Source organism: Neophocaena asiaeorientalis, unplaced genomic scaffold (genome assembly GCF_003031525.2).
Source record: "Neophocaena asiaeorientalis asiaeorientalis breed wild unplaced genomic scaffold, Neophocaena_asiaeorientalis_V1.1 scaffold606, whole genome shotgun sequence".
In the NCBI taxonomy this organism is placed as follows: Eukaryota; Metazoa; Chordata; class Mammalia; order Artiodactyla; family Phocoenidae; genus Neophocaena; species Neophocaena asiaeorientalis.
The window spans coordinates 9622744-9645377 of record NW_020173687.1 but is presented as its reverse complement, the minus strand read 5'-3'; the positions used below and the strand labels follow the sequence as shown (position 1 = coordinate 9645377).

The following is a 22634-nucleotide window of genomic DNA, read 5'->3' as shown; positions in this document are numbered from 1 at the left end:
GGGGGGGCAGCAGTGAAGGCTTCCCAGTAGAGGTAACTTTTTGTTTTCCAGACAAAAATGTTAATATTTATTTCCATACGGAAGTGCTTGGGATACTAGGCTAGGAGACATTTGAAAGAAGTCTGACAATTATTCCAACCAATAATGGCCAAGTTTGGATTTAGGAGCCAATCAGAATAGGAAAAGAAAGAGCAAAGGGCATGCATGGACATAATTACAACAAGAATGAATAGGTCAGGCTTATTTGTATCAGATAAGAGAAAATGGAAGTTGACCTTAATTAACATCATGATAACAGGCCAAGGCCAATTACAGATAAGCACAGAGGACAAAATAAGCAAGAGTGATGTTCTTACAGGTCCTACATTAATGCTCCACAACACAGAGAAAGTTGGAGAGGGTAGTATCTCTTTGTGGTGTGGGGCTATCCCACATACTGAGGACATCGGTCATCCCTGGCCCCGTCCACTAAATGCCAGGGGACAGTCCCTAGTTAGTGTAACAGCCACAAACACCCCACCAATTTCCAGTGCACCCTTGCTTCCTGCCTAGTGTCCTTGGGTTAGCTTAAATGTCACTGCCTTGCCTCCTTAGGGGGCTCCTTCTGTAGACCAGGGCTGGGTAGTGGCCCAAGGATGGGGTTGGGGGGAGGAGTTTAGGGAGGAGAACGGATGAAATGGGGGTGCAAAGACCTGCTAAGGTGTGGGGCACTCTGAGCAGGTGACAGCAAGCACATTTCACAGTGGGGAGGGGTTCACACTGATCCCACAGGACAGCCTCCTCTTAGAATATGTGTGCCACGCCCATCCTCCCTGGGACCCTGGGCTGTGAACCCCAAGCAGTGGACACTGGGTCTGCAGAGGGAGAACCTGAAGGGGGAGCCCGCGATGGGTGAAGGGCACATGGTCGAAAAGACTGTAGTCAGGAGGTCAGTACAAGAAGGGAGGACGTCCCCATCCAAAAGGGGCCACCGTTTCCTAGGGCAGGGTCTCTCGATCTTGGCACTGTTGACATTTGGGGCTAGATTGTTCTCTGGGGTAGAAGCCGTCCTGAGCACTGTGGGATGTTGAGCGGCATCCCTGACTTCTCCCCACTAGATGCTGTTAGCACGTCCCAGGTGTGACAATCAAAAATATCTCCAGACATTGCCAAATGCCCCTTGGAGGGCAAAACTGCCCCCAGTTGAGAATTGCAAACTTGGACCAAATAATTTTTTGGCTGAAAGATGAGTTTGTCTTCCCAGAGGCTAGTAGAGTTGCTTATGGGCAGCGGACTCCACAAAGTGATGGAATCATGCCCTACATCCTTCAGCGGATGTAGGACCCAAGCTGCTCCAGTGTCCCTTTCAGAGATCCCCAGGATTAAAAGGACACTGGGGTGAAGGCTGGGCTGGGGGAGGGTGTCAGAAAATGGATTTGTGGAGCTGAGCTGGGCCCAGGTCATTGGACTTTATTCAAGGGACGTGGTTAGGTTTTAAATTTATTTATTCATGGCTGCGTTGGGTCTTTGTTGCTGCGCGCGGGCTTTCTCTAGTTGCAGTGAAGGGGGTCTACTCTTTGTTGCGGTGCGTGGGCTTCTCATTGCAGTGGCTTCTCTTGTTGCGGAGCACAGGCTCTAGGCACGTGGGCTTCAGTAGTTGCGGCTCACGCGCTCTAAAGCACAGGTTCAGTAGTTGTGGCGTGTGGGCTTAGTTGATTTGCGGCATGTGGGATCTTCCCGGACCGGGGCTCGAACCCGTGTTCCCTGCACTGGCAGGTGGATTCTCAACCACTGCGCCACCAGGGAAGTCCCACGGTTAGGGTTTTATTTGTTTGTTTGTTTGTAATTCTGCTGTGATGGAAATCCTCTGATTTCATTTTAAAAGCTCGCTCTGGCTGTTGGGTAGAGAACACAATGTTTGAGTCAGAAATAGAAGCAGAGACCAGTGAGGACTGCCTGCTGGCTGCCAGGTGGGAGATGACGGGGACCGGGGCTTGGATTCAGCTGTGGTGGTAGAGGTGAGGAGAGGCAGATGGGTTCAGAGTCCAGGATGATGGCTGTGATGTTGGACCAGGTGGACTGGGTGAGGAGAAGAATCACTTCTAGCAGCTTGGTTTTAGCCTCGATTGGCGATACCCTAACATGAGATGGGGAAGACTGAGAGGAACAGGTAGGGTTGGGGTGAGGGAGGCAATGTGGAAACCAACAGGACCATTTTCTTTCATTTATTTTCTTAAATTTTGTTCTCAGCCAGAACCCTAATCTCTCTGAGCATCAGTTTCCTCAACTGTGAAATGAAGAGAAGAAAGCCTACCTCACAGGGATGCTGTGCCCACTAGGATCTTCTCAGCTGCAAGTAACCATGGCTTAAATACCAAGGATATTTAATGATCTCACATAACAAGATGTCTTGGAGGTAGGTGGTTCCGGGTGGGCTTGGTGGCTCAGCAAAGCCACCAGGATTCAGGGTCTCTCCATCCTTTTGCTGTCTCTCCTCTTGCACCGGTTTTCCATCTTCGGACTTGTTGCCACATGGTTGCCAGAAGCTGCCATAGCCATCACATTCTCACTCGGTCCCACACAAAGATAGGAACAAGTAGAGTAAACAGAGAGGCTCTCTTCCAGTATTGAATGTCCCTGGCCACACTGACTGTATCAAAGGTGGGCCCATGACCCATCCCAGGTCATTCAGAAAAAGCAAAATGGAATTCTTGTTTAGAACTCCTGATGTAACCCTGAGGATATACCCTTTTGGTGTTGGACTGGAAGCTGGGAGGATGTAAGCCTGGAGCTCCTTAGGATCCCGCACATACAGCCTGCCTAAGAGGAAGGCAGGGCCTGTGGGACAGCATCTGAGCACCTGGATGCAGCCATGCCTGAAGCGAGACCAGGCAGCAATTGCCTTTTCAGTTATGTAATCCAGTATATTTCCTATTTTGTTTAAGCCTATGTGAGCTAGGTTTCTCTCACAGTTGAAGGAGACTTGACTGATGTAGCTTGCAATAAGAGTTTTTTCCTTCAATTCTAGGGTCTCTAGAGATAAACAAGTGTATGAAAGTCTTAGTCAATGCAGGCTACTACAACAAAAATACCATACACTGAGTGGCTTAAAAAATAAACATTTATTTCTCACAGTTCTAGAGGTTGGAAATCCGAGATCCAGGTGCTGGCTGATGTGGTGTCTGGTGAGGGCCCACTTCCTGGTTTGCAGATGGCTGTCTGTCTTCTCACTGTATCCTCACATGCTCTCTTTGGACCACAGCTAGAGGAAGCAAGCTCTCTGGTGTCTCTTCTTACCAGGGATTGAACCCACACCCTTGGCAGTGAAAGAGTCCTAACCACTGGATGGCGCGGGAATTCCCTGCCCTACCTCCTAATACTATCACATCGGGGGTTAGGATTTCAACATACGAATTTTGGGGGGGGACACAAACATTCAGTCGATAACAATGACTTATCTTAGTAAATACAAATCTTTCCACAAAAGCTAGTTTAAAATAATAATAAAACAAAATTCTAGAGCAGCTTTTTAATCTGGGGTGCAGTGCAGAGGAGTCTTTCTTAATTCAGATGGTGTGGGTGGTATTCAGGTAGTTGCTACATTATGCTTTTGTATTTACAAATAATCATTGTGGCATTGTTGTTATAGAAAAGAGTAGAACCATGTAAATGGCAATAAGTTGGTCAATGGTTAAAAACATTAAGTACAGCTGTATACTGAAATACTAGGCAGCTATTTTAAAAAATGTGGTAGGTAGCTTTCTCTAATACTGATGATACGGGTCGATGTCCAAGATGCATATGTAAGTGGAAAAAGCAGATAAAAATCAGTGTGTCTAATACGCTTCATTTGTAGCAACCAATAAAAAAGACAGTGTGAAAACCTTTGCCTGTGAATGTATACAAATCTCCAGGAAGATAAACAAGAAACTCACAGTGGTGCCTGAGATGGGATGGGAATCGGTGCTTGCAGAAAAAGAGAAGCAAACGTTTTTATCGCACAGCCCTTTGTACCTTTTGAATATTCAATCCCGTGAATGGACTACCTCTTTTAAATAAATAAATCACATACATGCAAATGACAAAAATGACAAAAACCGACAAGCGGAAATCGCAGACACCACATTGAAACATTGGCTTGGAATCTGGCTCAGACTTTAAGTCATGTGAGGGAATTAGGCCTTCCTAACAGAATCCACTTAAGGAATATAATGCCTTCCACGGATTTGGTGTTGGCCCCGATATTCCAGAATCAATGCTGAGCTCTGCTCTGAGTTTCACCATCATAAAGGTGTGCAAAAGACAGACACATCCCAATGTCTCTGTGGCTTTCCCTGTGTGTTGGTAGTCACAATGATTTGTTTTGTTCCTTTGTGCCTTTTTAAAAAAAATAACATTTTTGTGCTGCCTATTTGGTAATGAACAGTGGGAAAAATGAACGTTGTTTAGAATTAATGTAATGACGAATAAATTCCCATAAGAAAACCCAAAAAAGGTCTTTAAACTCAATGAAAAAATAAAAAGAGACTTCCGCCTGGCTCTTGAGGCTGTAAGATGTCTTTTCTTTCTTAGAAATATTAAGCTCCCAACAAGTAGGTTAAAAACGTTACCCTCCAGGGCTTCCCTGGTGGCGCAGTGGTTGAGAGTCCGCCTGCCGATGCAGGGAACACGGGTTCGTGCCCCGGTCCGGGAAGATTCCACATGCCGCGGAGCGGCTGCGCCCGTGAGCCATGGCTGCTGGGCCTGCGCGTCCAGAGCCTGTGCTCTGCAACTGGAGAGGCCACAACAGTGAGAGGCCCGCGTACCGCAAAAAAAAAACACAAAAAACTTTACCCTCCATTAAATCCTAAAATAGTGAAAGTGAATGATCCATCTCCCCAGTGTCATGTTTCCGGATGGGACAATGATTATGAATGTCTCTTGGATCTGACGCTCCATTAAGTCCTGTTAGGAAGAATACTTTCCAGCTCCAAGACACAATTAATATCTTACTGGCAATGGCATTCTTGAATAGATGACTGGGATTTTAATTACACTCAAGCAGAAAGTAATACTTTCTAGGGCTGGGTAAAAACACTCTTCGGAAGTAAAGTTGGGGGCCATAAAGACTGGGGATTACTTTAGCTAGTCATTTGTAACAGGTAAATGGTTGTGTTTCAACTTCCTGGAGTTAGGGCTGGAGGAGAAGAAGAGGATATTTTAGGAGGAGGAAGGAGAGTCCAGCTGAGGGAGGTGAAGGTCTTTAAGAATTTTTCCATGGTTGAGAATTCATAAAAAACAAGAGTATTGATTATAAAAAGGACAGAACTTCAGAATTAACATTTCTACAAATCTGTAAGTTATCCATTCATGTTGTTTACCCAGTGCATTAATCGTTACTATAGGAAATGCAAGCATCTTCCCAAAAGTTGGTGAGATGGAAAACTGGAAAACAGTCACCAGATGACTTGCACAGTCTAACACAGTGGTTCTTTTTTTTCTGGCCTCACCATGCAGCTTGCAAGATCTCAGTTCCCCGACCAGGGATTGAACCCGCGCCCTCGGCAGTAAAAGCGTGGAGTCCTAATCACTGGACTGCCAGGGAATTCCCTAGCCCAGTGGTTCTTAAGCAGGGATGATCTTAAGCAGGGGATATCTCACACTGTCTGGAGATATTTTTGGTTATCACAGCTGGGGGGGTGGTGGGTACCTCTGGCATTTAGTGGTCCAGGGATGCTGCTAAACCTATATGCTTTTTGTTATACTACGTACACCATTTTATTTAATTAATTAATTAAATTTCAATTTGAAAGCAGTCACTGTTTATTAACTGACCAGATTACAAAAGTAATCATGGTAGATACCTTAGTTCATCCTTCTAATAAGCCTGTTGATCTGGTCTTCCCTGTTGCCAGCATTTCCACCTTCTACAAAATGGGTGGTCTTTTCCTTCATTCCACCTCGTGGAGAAGACAATTTGAAGGGCCACAGGAAGTTGTTTGCTTCTTTGAAACGTTTTCCAACAGTATAGATCTCATGAATCAGATCCTCCATGCAGATAATACTGTATTTGCCAAGAGGCAGAGCAATCAACGCATTATCTGTTAGAGCAATTCGCTTCTTGGTGATTTTGCCATAATCACGCTTGTAGATCAGTTCATTTACTGACTTCAGGTTGGGGTACTCCCACGCAATGTACGGTTCCACAATTCTCAGCATGTTCACTGAAGCCTTGTTGAGCTTCACAAAGGTGCCACTGAAGATCTGATGGAGGCGAAGAAGCTGTAACACCTGTCGAACCTTTGGGCTCACACCACTGATACCTCCGATCCTGATGACAAATGCCAATTTGGGTTCAGTGGGTACGTAGAAGTTGCTGGCTTTTCTTGCCATCCTAGCCATTCGAATTTCAGTTCTTATGTACACCATTTTATACCTGGACTTCCTTATTTACTATATCTTCAAGTTTGTTCCATATCAGGATAGAGCACACTATATTATTTATGTATGTTATAAATACATATTTTGTATGTTACAATTATGCAAGAAAACCCACTTATTGTCTTCTCTTTTAATGTATCCATCTCACTAATTGCTTTATATAATTAAACTTTTTTCCGTAGAGCACCACCTTTTCCTTGAAAATCCATTTCTCAAACACCGGATGCTACATTTGGTTGCCAGGTCACATCACACAAAAAGAAATCTTGGAAGAACTACACTTAATTAGTTCTCTATTTTAAAAACGTGCACGCCTCCTTTCCTCCCTCACTGGGGTTGGTAACGTATCTAGAAATGGCTGGATGGACCTGGCGAGACCCCCAGGTAAACTGAGTGTCCTAGAGGGCACGTTGGCCTCCTCAAGTTACTGGTCACTGCTAATTAGTTTAGAGAGTATAAACCCTTCATATTCTCAAATTCCTTTTTCAAAGCAACAGGAGGCTTAAGTCGCCACAGATGTGAATGATGTCATGAAGAGGGACTTCAGGAGGTGCAGTCGAAACCGTCTGAAGCTCACAAGGCAGCGCAAAGCCACCGGCATGGCCCTCCGCTAATAGAATTTAGCCAGGACAAGAGCCATCCAGCTTGTTCCACCAGGAGCTCAGTGCCTCTAATAGATTCTGAAAAAAACATGCCTTTTGTTGTTTCAGTTCGGGCTTAAGAAAAAAGAAAGCGAAAAATAAAGTTGGAAATACATCTTTTGTTGGAAATTTGACCAGTATATTATCATAGGGTATTTTCCTTACTGTGATAAAAGCGGTGATTTCGTAAAACTTATTTTGTGTAATTCCCTTCATTGCTTTCCTGGTTACATATTCGCTATATATATTAATTCCACAAAAAATGTATGGAGGGTCCACTTTGTGCCTGGCATGCTTCCAGGACTGGTGATATAGGATGAAGAAGGCAAACCAACAAAAAATCAAGCGTTACAAAACATATTCCATGGAAAGGAAAGACTATGAGCCCACCCACTCCAGAGACCATGGGTTTCTCCAGTGTTTTTCCTTCCATGCCTATGCTAACATATAATATTTTACAGTGATGGGGATTTCTTGTATGGATATGTATATACTTACACAGACATACAGATATTCACAGTAACATCTGTGAGGGGAATAAAAATCTCCCAAATAAGTGATTTAAAAAATATTCCTATTTATCTTTAATCTGCACACAGATTAAAATTGCTGACGCTCTGAACCATATTCTACACTGAAAAGAATTCTCTGCCTTTGCTTGTGGGTCAATGTTGTCACATTTATAGGAATAAAAATGACAGTGATTATAACCATCATCATAGAAGTGAAAATGCTCCATTACTGAGGTCTGGCTGCATGACAGGTACACTATAAAGCATGTTTATAATGTACTGCATTTGGGCTGGCTCTGGAAATCACACAGCAGCCCTGGGAGGCTGGGTGAGATCCAGCCCCAGGTGGAGATGAGCACGGGAGGTGGGTGCCGGTGGGGGGGGGGAGGGGCTCAGAGCAAGTACTTAGCAGCTCCCAGCACAGATCTGCTTGGCTTCTAAGCACCACATTTCCCACTCTAATACCATCTAAGCAAGCAAACAAGCATCCACAAAACCTGTAAATCGACACGTAGAAAACTAGGCTGTTGTTTGTCATTTTGATGGAGCAAGCGCACTACAGAAAAGCAGGATTTCTAAGTCTCTCATTCTGTGCTGTCACTAGAGGGTGACTCTAGGTGAGTCGAGTCCCCTCGCCTGGATACGAAATGAGATGAATATTCAAAACATGGATCCCAAAGGGGTCCTGTCCTATGAGGATTAAGCCAGACAGTGCATGTTAAAAAATAGAAGAAAAAAAATCTGTAAATTATAAAGTGCTTTCCAAATCTTAATTATCCTGGTTTTTTTTTTTTTGGTGAGATTGTCTCATTTTATTTTTTATTGACATGCAATTCACCTAACATGAAATTAACTGTTTTAAAGTGTATAATTAAGAGGCAGAGCTCACTCGTGATGTTGTGCAACCATCAAACCATACTATCTTCATGAACATAAATATATACATATGTCGCACGTGACAATGTTGGGCATCGTTCTTTGATCCTTTAGTAATTTAGTGCCCCTCAAGGACACTAGGCTCCTGCAAGAGTCTCCCAACCCCTAGACCTCTAGCTCACACAGGGTTTCCTGCCTCTTCTCAATCCTATCATTGAATTTCAAAGCCTTACAATTGCACCCAACAAATTGCTATGGGTATTTATTCATGGTCTTTGTGATATTTGCTGTTTTACAAAGCCAAGGGAATGTCTGGGTCTCTGATAGGCTACAAAGCCAAAAATAAATCCAGGTAACACGATAAAATTTTAATTATAACCATCCTTGGTTTTCAAGACACCCAAATACTGGGTAATTGTACACAAACTGAAAACAAAACCCCTCCACTCCCAACCCTGTCTGGTTGCTGGGAAGTTCTAGAAATAAAGGTAGGGCTCAACAACATTTAAGACCTTTGTACAGAAATACAGAAGCCAGTTCAAAGCCTTTTCCATATCTGATAACTGGAGCTATCACTTCTTTTTAAATGCAAATAAGTTATTTCGGATATTATTAGAAAAAAATTAAACTAGATTATTTGCAGCATAGTGAAGGAAGATTACTTTTAGCAGTGATGCATGTTTCCACAGGGATCAGTCCTGTTTTAATTTCTAGACTGGCAGTTCTATAGATTCACAAATAAAGAGAGGCCCTGGCAATTTCTATAAAGCCACAAACAAGCCCTATGTTTCTGTTTCTTCTGATGAAATGCTCTGGGTCAGGCAGTGTGTTTGTGATCACACCAAAGTAGCAGCATCCAGTTCAAAGTGGAGGAAAAAGTCTTAACAATGTAAGAATTTCCAAAAGTCCAAACATCCCTGGCCACACCGCTCCCACAAATGGAAATGGTGTCAGATCTGCATCATAATTGATCCTCCAGATTTCCATCCACAAAAGAAGGATGTGGTCAAATAGAACAAACAACACCAGGGACAACAGAGGAGCCTTCTTGCTAACGTTCCCCTCCCCTCCGCCCACTAAAGTTTAGCAACCGACATCAATTTCAGCGTAATGCACAAGATACAATCACGGTAGAGGTTTATGGCATGTTAGGAAGAGCAGGGGACAAGCACATGCTATTTTCCTCCTTGAGATGTGAGCTGCTGATAAATCTTCACTGTAGAGGTTTTTCCATAATTCTTTGATTCTTCAAAAGCAAAGCCATTTTGGGAGTCTAAGCTTTTTGCTCCTGACCCCACAAACACAAGGGGGAGGGGAAAAAAGAGTGAAAATGAGGGAGAGCAAGAGAAAAAAGAACAAAAATTTTTGATACAGATAAAAGAAATTAAGCGAGCCATAAAGTCTGGGCTTTGTTTTAACTGGGTTGTAAGGTCCTGCTGTGCTGCCCATAATCCAGCTGGGAGAGGGGCCCCTGCTGGGTGGCTAATTAAAACAATTATAAATACAAAGAAGGTATCAATGGCATTCCGAGACTCAAACAAAGAGATAAAGCATTGAAGATTTAAATTGTCAATGGTCAATCTCTCTTCAGGGGATTCTGAAGAGGAGTCCGTGTCCCCAAGACCCCCCAACTCCTTTTTTATACTGACTTACGTCTGGTTACTCGGGACCCTTCCTTCTGTTGGGTTTACAGACATCAAAATATGTCAATGATGGAATTAAGGGAAAGTATAGGCACGGAAAGACTCCGATGTCTTAGCATGTCAGAACAGTGGATCTGAGTTTAAAAACTAAAATCCTATATGGGGAAAAAGGCCCCTGCCCCTCCTTTGGAATCGCTATTTTCAAAAACAAGAAAACAGAAAAGATCTTGAGACTTTTTGCCCCGATTCAAAGTGACAAAATGAAAGTCAACATGAAATGTGATTAGAGGGTTTTTTTTTTTTAAAGTACTGTGGGCAGTTTTAGGAATGTTGAAAATGTAGCAAGTGTGCTAGAATACTACTTCAATGGATTTTTAAAAAGGGAGTTGCAGAATTAAACGGTACTCCCCAGCAAAAGTGAAAATCTTTCTTAATTTCTTAGACCAAACTTTTTTTTTTTTTTCCTTTCTGGCTTTTATAGGTTGAACCCTAAAAGAAACACTCAGAAGTATACTAACCTAGAGTTGCATAAATTAGTTCTCTGGTTATGGTAAAGATCCTAAAAAGGTGTGAAACTGAAAGCCACAGGTAAGAACTAATTTATGCAACTGTAGGAAAATGTCTGAGTAGGTACAACGCAGGACAAAATAAGTGTCAGATGTAGATTCAAATGTGGGATGAGCAACGTTCCTGATTCCTTTAAGGAACAGGATCCAGATACTCCTGCACGCGTCTGTAGTGCTGAGACAGTCCCTCACTGCACTTTCAGAACCTCTCGGGACTCAATCCCAGAGCAGAACAGGTCGCAAACGTTTTCAGGGGCGTCCCTCGGGGAGGGTGGTCTGTTTGCTCTCATGAGTGGGGTCTGACCACTGAGAGCCTGCACTTGGGGGTTGGTCAGCGGGGCTTCAGGAGAAAGACCCCAAAGCTCCGATTCGCTAAGGCTCACCCTTAAAAGGAGCAATACCTCTTTCCACCCAGAAAGAAAGTAACCCGGCGTAGCTGGTGAAAGCCTGTTAAGGAGGAAGCAGTTAAGGTAGAGGCAGCTGATAAGGACCCAGTGGGGGTCGGAGCCCAGAGGCATCCTCTCTCACTCTCCCTTCCCAGCTCCTCCCCTACCATCCCTCTCCGCGTCCCCCTTCTCCGTCTGTCTTATTTTGCCTCCAGTGGCGAGGGGATTGAGTCTTTCTTGGGGTTATCAATGCCCTACCATCCTTTGACTTAGTGTTATTTCTTCCACCAATTAACCGGAAGATGCGTCCCTTTCCCGGTGTCAAAATAATATCAATAAAAAGGTCTGAGAGACTGAATGGAAACATTGGCCCAAAGCATTTGCAGCAATGATGATGATTAGTAAAAAGAAAGATAGGATTTGACCAAAATGACTTTTTTTCTGGGATAGGAATGTTGCCTCATAAAGCACCTTTGCTGCTTCAAGTATTTTGAAGTTATTATGTAACCAGGATATTAATACAAAGCACAGAAACTCCTCTAGTTATGTGTTCAACTCCGAGCTTTACCGGGTTTGAACACAACTCCACGCGGAAGCAAAAGTGTGACAACTCTGCTCAACGCCAACAGAGGGCGATAGATACTGGGATCTGTCACTTGAGTTCTGGTCAAAATTTTTAGGCTAAGGCAAAACTGAAACTCAGATGCACTCAGGGGGCAGAGGAAAACGGACAGGCAGATCTGCCAACAACATTCGTGGGTTATGGCTCGCACACCGTATGCCAGGAGGCGTGCAAGTCATTAAACAAATCTCAAAACATTTAATTTCCCACTTTGACACGTATACATTCATAATGACAAAAGCAAAACATATGTGTCAAGTTATTGTTTATATATGATTAAAAGTCTGCAAACAACCAGAGGAGAGAATTTACTGATTACTGCACATGTCTGGGTGTCCTGTTGATGGGCCTGTGATATTCATATGAGTAACAAACATAATTCATAAGTTATTATTTATCCCATTTCTTTTTGTTGTTTCCATTTCAGTAGACTCATAAAATGTATAGTTACAGTCAGGTTTTTACATAATTTATATTCTATTGACCAAAGACTAAAATATTTTTGTAAAGATTCAGATAATAAATGTTTCAGGTTTTGTGGTCGATCTCATATATTCTTCTTGGTTTGTTGTACAAACCTTTAAAAATATAAAAACCATTCTTAGTTCATGGGGTAAATATAGCCCTTAGGCTGTTCGAAATAAAATCCTGTCATTTTTTGACCCCTCATTTTGTCAATAATCATCTAAAAAATGGAAAACAATCAAATACAATTATCAAAGTATAAAAAATGTGAATACTCATTAAAAAATTAGATGTTATAAATACTTCACAAATGTTTTAAAATCTTTTTCTACCAAAATGTCCAAAATTATTTAAGATGGAAAGGTAAAATACAAATGATAATTGAGATCAAGCTTTACATAAAAATTATTTACACAAAGCTGAAATATATATATATATAGTTAAAAGAATTTGTTAAATCCCATTAAATATTCATTATAAAAATAAAACTACTTTCAATTTTAGCATTCAGTGTTTGTCCAGCTGCCAATGTTGAGAATCTAAGCCTGTTACCTCAGGACCAAGGTATAAGCAAATTGAAGAGTTATATGAATTAATATTACAAAATGTCCTGGTACAAATACTGTGCTCTTTGTAAGCACCTCTAGAATAATGAATTGGGACAATGCAAAACAAGAAAGGGGTTGCTCTGGTATTGCTATGGAGATGGGCTATACAAGTATCTGATGCATTTACGGCATGGGAGAAGGCTCCAACAGTTAATTCAGTCGTCTTTTCTCTTTCCTAAGTGCTTCCCATGCTCAAATCCTCCATGCACCATGAAGCAGTGTTGTCTGATGTTGGCAGCAGTATGACAACAAACCTTCAAGGCATTCAGAGGCAAGTGCCTTTTGCTTTGCAGAATGCGACCAGAGATGTGAAGTGTTTCCCGGGGTCTGAACGGTGTCAGTCACAAGCGTGCCTGTTTAATGCCATGGGTTGCACAATGCCACCGCTGAGTACCAGATGTTGAAGGGCAGACTTGCCCATGACTTTTAGCAAATTTTTTTTTTGTGTGTTTTATATTCAGAGACACAAAAGTGAGGAGTCCAGGGCAGAGGCTCCTCTTGCCCAAGTCTAAAGGGAGACTGCAGGCTAGATTAAACAAACAACGCTAAGTGGGAAGATGAAGGGCCGCTGACACTAAGGGGCAGAATCAGAGAGATGACAGGACATGGTAGAGATGCAGTGATCTGGGGAGCCCATGCCCTGTCTAAAGAGAACTGTCAACATTCTGCCCTTACCAATCACTGACATGTAGGAAAGTGGACCTGCTGTTGCTGGACTGTCTGATTTCTCAAGAGAATGCTAAATTCTGGGTTTTTATATGAAAAAAAAATATTACAAATAATCCAAGTTAAAAAATAAAAGGCACATTTGGAGGGATTAAATCTTTAGGCTGGACTGATTATTAAAGCCACCATGATCAGCCTTCTGGTCTACCGCATTTTCCTATTTGTGCTTATTTCTGAAGGGTTTATGATCATTAATTATTCATTTTTGATAAATACTAAAGCAATGACAGAGTCAAATGTGGGGAAGAAGAGGTATGTGATTAGGTTAGAAAAGAAAGTGAAGGTTCTATTTACACCTTCACTTCACACCTTAACAAGGGTTACCTGTGTTCCATCACTTAGACTTTGCATAATATGGACTCAGCAACGTCCTGTTTACAAGTAGAGAAGCCTCCATACCTGGACATGTTACTTTGTTTCTGGTTCTGTCACTAAGTTCAGATAATTTTTGAGAGATCTTCCTTGTACTTCATTTTTAGTAATAGGAGAGTGAGTGGCAAAAAAATGCGAGATAAGAGAGTAAAAGGATGAAGTTAAGAGATCTGCAGGGAGTATTTCCAGATGTGAAGACTCAGGACATGGGGTTACATCCTGTGGTTCTGGAAGGGCAAACAGAAGATATCTGGCCTAGGAGTTGGGGAGGGAGAATGCAAAGGGAAGGTACCAAGTTCTGTGTCAGGCATTTTGGAGCACAGGTGAGGTATCTACAGAGAGGTTAAGAGGTCAAACTGTCCCAAGTTCAAAACCCAGTTTTAATTGTTACAAGCTGGAAAAAGTTGCGTCTCCCTCTGAGCTTCTGTTTTATCATTTGTAAGAGGGTGATAATGATGACCTATCTCAAGGGGCTACTCTGGGCAATAAATGAGCTAATCAAAGTGAAGGTCTGGTGTACATTCCTCAGTAAGTACTCAGTAAAGCTGGCCACTGTTAGGAGAATCATTGGGATTAGTGATGGGAACTTGGGAATCATCAGCAGAAAGGCAGGCAACTGAAATCTGAAGAGAACGGGGCAGGAGGCATATGTATTGGGGAGCATAGGGATTTGGGGGAATATAGGAAGGAAGTGAAACCCTCAAAGGGATCAGAGGAGGAACAGTCAGGTCGCAGAAAGGCCAAGACAGGGTTTAGGGAAGGCCCCACGGTGGAAATAAAATAGAGACTTTATTTTCTGAACAGTGTGAATAGTGAAAGTGAGTTAGAATGGCATTTTATAAACTTTAGGGTACTGGGGAGGGAGATGTTTAAAGCACAGATTCCCAGAAAGCCTGACTCAGTGGTTCTGAGCTGGGGCCCAGGAATCTACAGGGATTCCAACTGCAGGTAGAAAAGCCGCTCTTGGAAGAACACTGTGTTAAGACAGAATACGCAGCCAGGGAGAAGAGACAGAGTGGCCACCATTCTTTCAAGGTAGTTGGTTAGAGTACACACGAGTTTCACCCTCCACTATCCACGCATTGAAGAAAGAAAAAAGTTTTCAAGAGAAAACAGGTTGCTTTCAACGGGTTGCTTGATAAGTAAAGGAAGGGATGGTGGCTAGTGGTGTTTATTTCTATATATATACAATGGCCAAGGGGACTTAAAACATCTGTGACCCTAGGCTTGGATGGGGGAATTAAATTGGTTGATTTTCAAGTGTTAAACCAACCTTGCATTCCTGAAATAATCCAACTCAGTCATGATGGATAGTGGGAAAGAGACACATTGATCAGACCTCAATCTCAGGTTCCAGGTTCCCTGTGCTGTCTCAGGGTTCAGGCAGGCATGACCTTCTATCCCATCAACACAACAGCTCCCTGAGACTTGGAAATAAACATCAGGTTTTCTAGAGCTGTGATCTTCAAACTGTTTTTCTCTCATACTCTATAAAATAATTTCTTAAAAGTATGTACTCCCTTACATGTTTTAAAGTTTATATCTAAATCTTCCTATGTTTAAACAGCTTCAAAGGATACTGGCACTATAATTATTCGTTATATAATTTCTTTAAATGTATTGAAAATAATCTAAATATCATGTATCCTGGACCTCCACCGTCACCCACTTAAATCATACATGAATAAGCTGTTCTTTAATAGTTGAAATTTTATGTCATTATTTAAGTTTTCTCCTTAAATTTGCACTTCAATTCCACATCCTCATGGAATTTTATATTAATGTAATAAATATTTTTTGCTTAGAAGTCTTTTATTGATCATCTTATCAAAATTCTCAGCAAGGAAATTTATACATAAGTTCAAAAAATTTAACTTCCTTTCGTCGGAACTGAGTCACTATTACAATTATTAATTTTTGTGTAATTGATGAAAACAAGGTGACTATACTACAAAATCAGAGCAACAGAAGTTATATCATTATTGAAGCTGGGTCATGGGTGCATCATTAGGATTCTCACTCCTCTGTATATGTTTGAAATTTTCCACAATAAAAAGTTAAAAAATATATTGAAGAAGCAAGTATGTTATAAGTTCTGGTTAAACATTCCTAAACAAAAAATGTAAAATTTTATTGGCAGTAACAATTTAACAAGATGGATGTGACTTTTAACAAGATAGATGGTCCCTTTCTTTGGTGCAGATCAAGTAGCAACCACTATTACCAGGTTCTTGCATATCTTTCCAGAGATACTGGATGCATATATGAAATAAATACTAACATATACTCTTTTTGATATATAAATGATAGCATATTGTGTGCACATTCTGCGCCCTATTCTTTTTTGTCAATGCATCTTTGTGGATGACTATGTCATATAAGTATATACGTATATATACAGACACTTGCTTTTTATTTCTAAAAATGTCTTCAGAGAATTCCATGAAATGGATGAACCATAAGTTATTTACCCAGACTCTTCCCTACTTGGTGGCATTTAAGTGGTTTCCAATCTTTTGCATTTATAATCGGTGCTGCAGTGAATAACCTTCACAAGTATTGCTTTGCTCATCTCTAATTTTATCTTAGAAAAAAAATCACAAGTTTTAAGACCAGTTTTAATAGAAAAATGCCTTTCAACAGCTTAAGAAATACTTTTCATAGATTTAAAAACTGACCAAATGTGATTCTTTTGGCTCACTTTCAGGTGGGGCGCTCGTCCCCTTCCTGCTTTTCTAATACAAAAGAGCCAACCTTGGTGACCTAATACAAATCTCACCTCTTGTTATTTATTTTCCAAATATTTAAGCACAGCTGATTGCTCTTTTTTTTTTTCTGAAATGCCAGAGAAAGGAGAGGTAGCATTTATTCAGAATTTATGATGTGCATGTTCCATACTAGGAGATATTATCTCATGGAGCCCTCACAACAACCCAATGACATGGACATTGTTTAAAAATAAGAAAACTAGGGCTTCCCTGGTGGCGCAGTGGTTGAGAATCCGCCTGCCGATGCAGGGGATACGGGTTTGTGCCCCGGTCCGGGAAGATCCCACATGCCGCAAAGCGGCTGGGCCCGTGAGCCATGGCCGCTGAGCCTGCGCGTCCGGAGCCTGTGCTCCGCAACGGGAGAGGCCACAACGGTGAGAGGCCCGCGTACCACACACACAAAAAAAGTAAGAAAACGAAAACTCTGAGAGGTTAAGTCACTTGCTTAAGGTCACACAGCTAGTAAGTAGTAGAGGTAAAGATTCATCCCAGGTCTGTTCGATTTCAGGAATTCACTCACTGCCTCAGGAGCCCACAAAATATATCCCTGCTATCCAAGCCAACACTGCCTCGTACACTTTTAAAACTACTTTTAGGTTTATGGAAATATTTCAAAGATAGTACAGTTCTTTCCAACCCGTGTCCCCTGCATTGGAAGGCAGACTCTCAACCACTGCGCCACCAGGGAAGCCCCCCTAGATATGCTTTATCTAGCTTCTCCTAGTTAACAAACTAAGAAATTAACATTGGTACAACACTATTAACTAAACTAGACATTTTGTTTATATTTAACCAATTTTCCCCACTCATGTTCTTTTTCGCTGCTTTGGGATCCAATCCAAATACCACTTTGCTTTTAGGATTTTTCTGTTACTTTTATTTTTTTCTTTCCTATATTTATCAGCTCCCCCACTACTTCCTGGAAGCAGAAATATTACTGAACACGTGAGTCCATCCTAGTGTCCTAGGAACAGTGCTGGACCCACGACCATGGAGTCAATGGTGACGTGACATGATTTATCTGGCTTGGCCTGATTTATTAAAGTTCTGGCTGTAGAAGAAAACAGGTTTCCAGGGCTCTGGAATATCAGGTGTGCTAATGAACGCCCCGTAAAGCAGGAGGGACACATCAGCACTTCGTCACCTTGTCTGCCAGGCGCCGGAGGAAGTGGGAGATTTGCTCATGACACCAGGTCATTTCCTCCCTCCCTGGCCTGACCTCCCAGCTCTTCCAGCAACAGCCAGTGGAAGCCACGGCCAAGTCACTTAGTGACATCTTAAGGTGAGGCAAAGAACTGACAGGGCACGCTGGTCCCACACTTGGAGGGGACCTTCCAAATCCAGAGTTCCCCTCCTTGGATGGGTTGCCACATGAAAATATGAGAAGTCTAGACACTGAATGGACATTAAACATACTTAATAAAAAGAAAATTTTGCTATGTAATTTTACCTGATCTCCATGATTATCTAGTATTTACTATCTATAGTAAGGTTTTTTAAATGCGTGAGATTCATTCAACAAATATTTACTTAATACCAACTATGTTCCGGCACTATTTTAGGGGCTAGGTATAAGCAATAAATGCTAGAGTCCCAAACTCTGCCCTAAAAGAGCTTATATGGATATAGAGAGCAGATCAACAATCAATCAACATAGTATATAAGGCAAGTGAAATGTTAGCCATTTGTGCTAAGTGTTACATTCATTTAGTATGTATCTGAGCACCTGTGTGTGCCAGGCACTGTTCTAAATCTTGGAGAGGTGACAAGGAACAAAACTAAGGTGCTGAGGTCCCTTAGCTTTGAGATAAGACAGATTCTACTCAAAGGGAAGGTGATTTTAAATAGAAGGGTGAGGGAAGGCCTCTCCAAGAGAGTACCCTTTCATCTGAGATCTAAAAGATAAAAAAGATCAAAAAAGCGGGTGGAAAGAGCATTCCCAGCAAATGGGACAGCATGTGCAAAGGTCCTGAGGTGCAAAAGAGACTGGCAGGTTTGAAGAACTGAGAGAGAAGAACATAGTGGAGTGTGTGCAGTGAGCAAGGGGAGAAAGCAGCCACGGTATGGAGGGAATTTCAGTCCATGGGAACGTGAAAGCCACTGGGCTAATCTGTCTGTTGCCATTTTGACATTTCCCAGAATCCCCTTCCCCATGGGTTCCAGGTTCTGCCAGTCTTCGTTGCTATGCATAGGCTTTCTCTAGTTGTGGCGAGTGGGGGCTACTCTTTGTTGCAGTACGTGGGCTTCTCATTGCAGTGGCTTCTCTTGTTGCAGAGCACGGGCTCCAGTAGTTGTGGCACACGGGTTCAGCAGTTGTGGCTCGTGGGCTCTAGAGTGCAGGCTCAGTAGTTGTGGTGCATGGGCTTAGTTGCTCTGTGGCATGGGGAATGCCCCTGGACCAGGGTTCGAATCCATGTTCCCTACACTGGCAGGCGGATTCTTAACCATTGTGCTACCAGGGAAGCCCTCTATGCCTGCTTTTGTGCTACAACAGCAGAGCTGAGTGGCCTGCAAAACCTAAAACATTTTCTTTCTGGTCCTTTACAAAATAAGTTTGCCAACCCTGTGCTAAGACATGGCAGGCCTTGAGCAAGGCTTCAATTCCCCCTATGTCTGAAGACAGAGTGATTTCAGTTATTCTGACTTAATCTTGACACCCAGCAAAGGTTTTATGCAAGGAAATGATGGTGTCCAGCTAATGTTTGAAGATTCTATTTTTGCTACTGTTTGGAGGATGGCTTGGAGGAAGGCAAGACTGGAAGTAGGGGGATCCATAAAGAGGCAGTTATCCAGGTGAAATACGATGATGACTTCTACCAGGGGGATGGTGGTGGGGATGGAGAGAGGAGGGAAGATGCAAGATAGATACAGTCTAGAGACACCCAGTGGCAATGGATACACTAGTGTGCAGATCACGATTAAATACTATTCTCCCATAAAAAGAACCAGAGCTCCTTTGAGAAACAGTTAATCTCAGAGCTGGGGCAGGTAATACACAAGATTCACCTGCAACATCTTGTGATACCAGAAAGTAATGAAGTGCTTTAAAAACTATGGGGCCATGTTGAAAGGACACAGGAGCCAACTTGAAGGACCTTCGAATGGCCAAATCTAGAGTGATCTGAACTAAATAAGCAATGAGAATAATAAATGATATAAGTCAATAAACAAATGGGGGGAAAGGACAGAGCCTTCTTACAGAAATTCCAATTAACAAATGTGAAAGGAATGACAGAATTTGAAAATCACCATTTAGCGAACACCACAGGGATAACTGTTACAGCCAAGAACGGTGGACGGATGCTAAAGTTAGTGAGCAAAAGAATGATGAGAAATGGAATATTTGCATAGTCTCAAAGAATCTCCCGCCCAGGGTTCTCATTAAGGACAAAGAGAAGAAGAGTAACTTCAGAATGAAGAAACCCTATGGACACCACCTTCACCAAGTGACCACGGTTAACATCATCATTAATGAGACATATTGACTTCAGGTAAGTCCTGATATGATGCACTGAAAAAAGCCACGGGTGGCATTCCTGAAAAAAAGAGTTGCATAACTGCTACCTAATCGTGGGAAACATCAAAGAATTTCCAATTAAGGAACATTCTACACAACACCGGTCAGTACTCTTTAAATGTGTCAAGGTCATGAAAGACAAAGGAAGACTGAGGATCTGTTAGAGGACAACTAAATGAACGTGGGATGCAGAACGGGATCGTGGACCAGAAAATGAACCTGAGTGGGACAACTGGCAGATTTTGAATAAGGTCAGAGATCAGGCGGCAGTATCGTAGCAAGGTTATTCTCTTCATTTCCACAGTTGTCCTGTGCTCATGTAAGATGTTAACATTTGGGGAAGTTCAGTGAAGGGTATTTTTGGGAACCACTATTTCTGCAACTCTTGTCTAAATCTAAAATTATTTCAAAATAAAAATGTTTAAAGCTCCAGGGAAAAAAAAGATCTGGTTTGGAGAAATGATGAACAGGATTGCTGATCAACAGGTGTGTTGGGAGGAAGAAAAGGGAAAAAAAAGTTACATTCTGCTTTGCATTGTTATCAAGTAAGATATAGATACAAGTAAAAATGCCCTAATACATAAGATGGACTGTATAATCATCCCTGAGCAATCTGTCTATACACCCATTTATTTGTACACAGTAAAATCTACTTTATATGTCCAGTAGGAGCTGTAGTATTGGGCATCACTTCGCTTCTGAGTTTCCAGAAGGGAGGAGGGGAAATTCCAACAGGGGAGGCCACGTTTATGAATGTACACCAATGTATACATCTTGAATTGCATACAAGATATGTAAATGTATATCTTAATTTCATTATTATCTAAAATGAGAATCTCTTGTGAATATTTGAGGCAAAACACTAGAATTAACTGGTATTTATTTTGTGCCTGTCCCAGAGTCTATTGTCACAGGTATTATACAATTTATGGGGGATCCAATACAAAGTTCCAGTTATAGCCATCATTAAGTGAGTACCTACCATGTGTCAGGATCTGGGCCAGGGGCCAGATGCCTTATCTCACTTCATCCTCCCACTAACCCTGTGCCCATCATTTAGATGAGGATGTTGAGTTTCTGGGAAATTAATGAACCTGCTCAAGATCTTACAGTGTGAGGATGAATTGAAGGTATTTGGGGGTCACTGCCCCCAGCCTCTCAGCCAGTAAGTGGCAGAGCTGGCCTGAGATGTGGGTCTAGGCTTCTAACCACAGCTGCAGGGCCTCTGCTTTGTACTCTACTCTTTCCACAATTAGCAGAGGGCAGGACCAGGCATGGAGGGCTTACAATTTTATCCAAGTCAGTGTGTTTTCTTAAGGCAGCAACATACAAGTCATATATTACAAGGACTGGACACTCAAGTCCCATATTTTATATTTTAGCCACTCTTGCCAACACTTGGTATCACCAGCTGTAAAGGTCTGCCGATCTTACAGTTGGAGACTAGCTCACCTGTCCTTTTCAAGTCCATTTTCTTGAGTCAGCCCCTTGCAAATGGTCTGACCACGTTTGTCCTCTCCCACCATCTTTCTGTCCTTAGCCCTTGCCATGTTCTCCTCTGTTGGATTGTCTTTTTCTTAGTGATTTGAAAGAGATCTTTGTGCATGCTGGATGTTAATAATTTGTCTAAAATAGGTGGCAAGTATCCTGCTTGCCTTTAAATTTGCTATTTGGTGCCTTATTGCTATTACTATTATCGGTGTTTTAAATTTGGAGCTGTTGAATCTCTTTTCTTTGATGGTATTTGTGTCTTTTGAATAAACTAAAAATGTATTCCTCCGTATTTTCTTCCACAACTGTCAGTTTTGTTCAGGTTTTGTTAATCAAGGGGGATTTATTTTTGTAACTACAGCAGGGAATCTACCTTTATTTTTTCTAGCTTGATAGTAAATTTCCCCAGCCACATTTATTGGATTGTCCTCCGTCTTTCTTTTTAAATTACATGTAAGATTTAAATCTATTTCAGATGATCATGTGTTACTTTTATAATAGCAATAGCTGAAATACAATTACTTGAAAGGAATAAAATCATATATTGATGTCCTTCTCTCGTGTCTCCCCATGGCTCACACAATGCCAGGAACATAGTATGTGTTCAGTAAATATTTCTGAACTGAAGGTGTCAACTTTTCTGTTTTCTCCTGACAGTATTATGGTATATAATCTGTGATGTAATCTTCACGTTAGCTATGGCATCATTACAGGCATTTGGGGGTAAGATCATATTATTAAAGATTTTGTTCTTTTAGTGCCAGTTTTTCAGTTAGATTTTACAGAATCCCATTCTACAGATATAAAAACAGGAATGTGAGGTACCAGGATTTTCTGCTTTAAAAATGAAATCAACATAGCGAGTGGGAAGCCGCCACATAGCACAGGGAGATCAGCTCTGTGCTTTGTGACCACCTAGAGGGGTGGGAGGCAGACGCAAGAGGGAGGAGATATGGGGACATACGTATATGTATAGGTGATTCACTTTGTTATACAGCAGAAACACACCATTGTAAAGCAATTATACTCCAATAAAGATGTT

At 41.9% G+C, this 22634-nt stretch overlaps 1 pseudogene; it reads right to left on the bottom strand.

Annotated features, from left to right (window-relative positions):
- Window positions 1-5823: 5823 nt before the first annotated feature.
- LOC112402962 (60S ribosomal protein L7 pseudogene) lies at window positions 5824-21651 on the bottom strand (annotated as a pseudogene).
- Window positions 21652-22634: the final 983 nt, after the last annotated feature.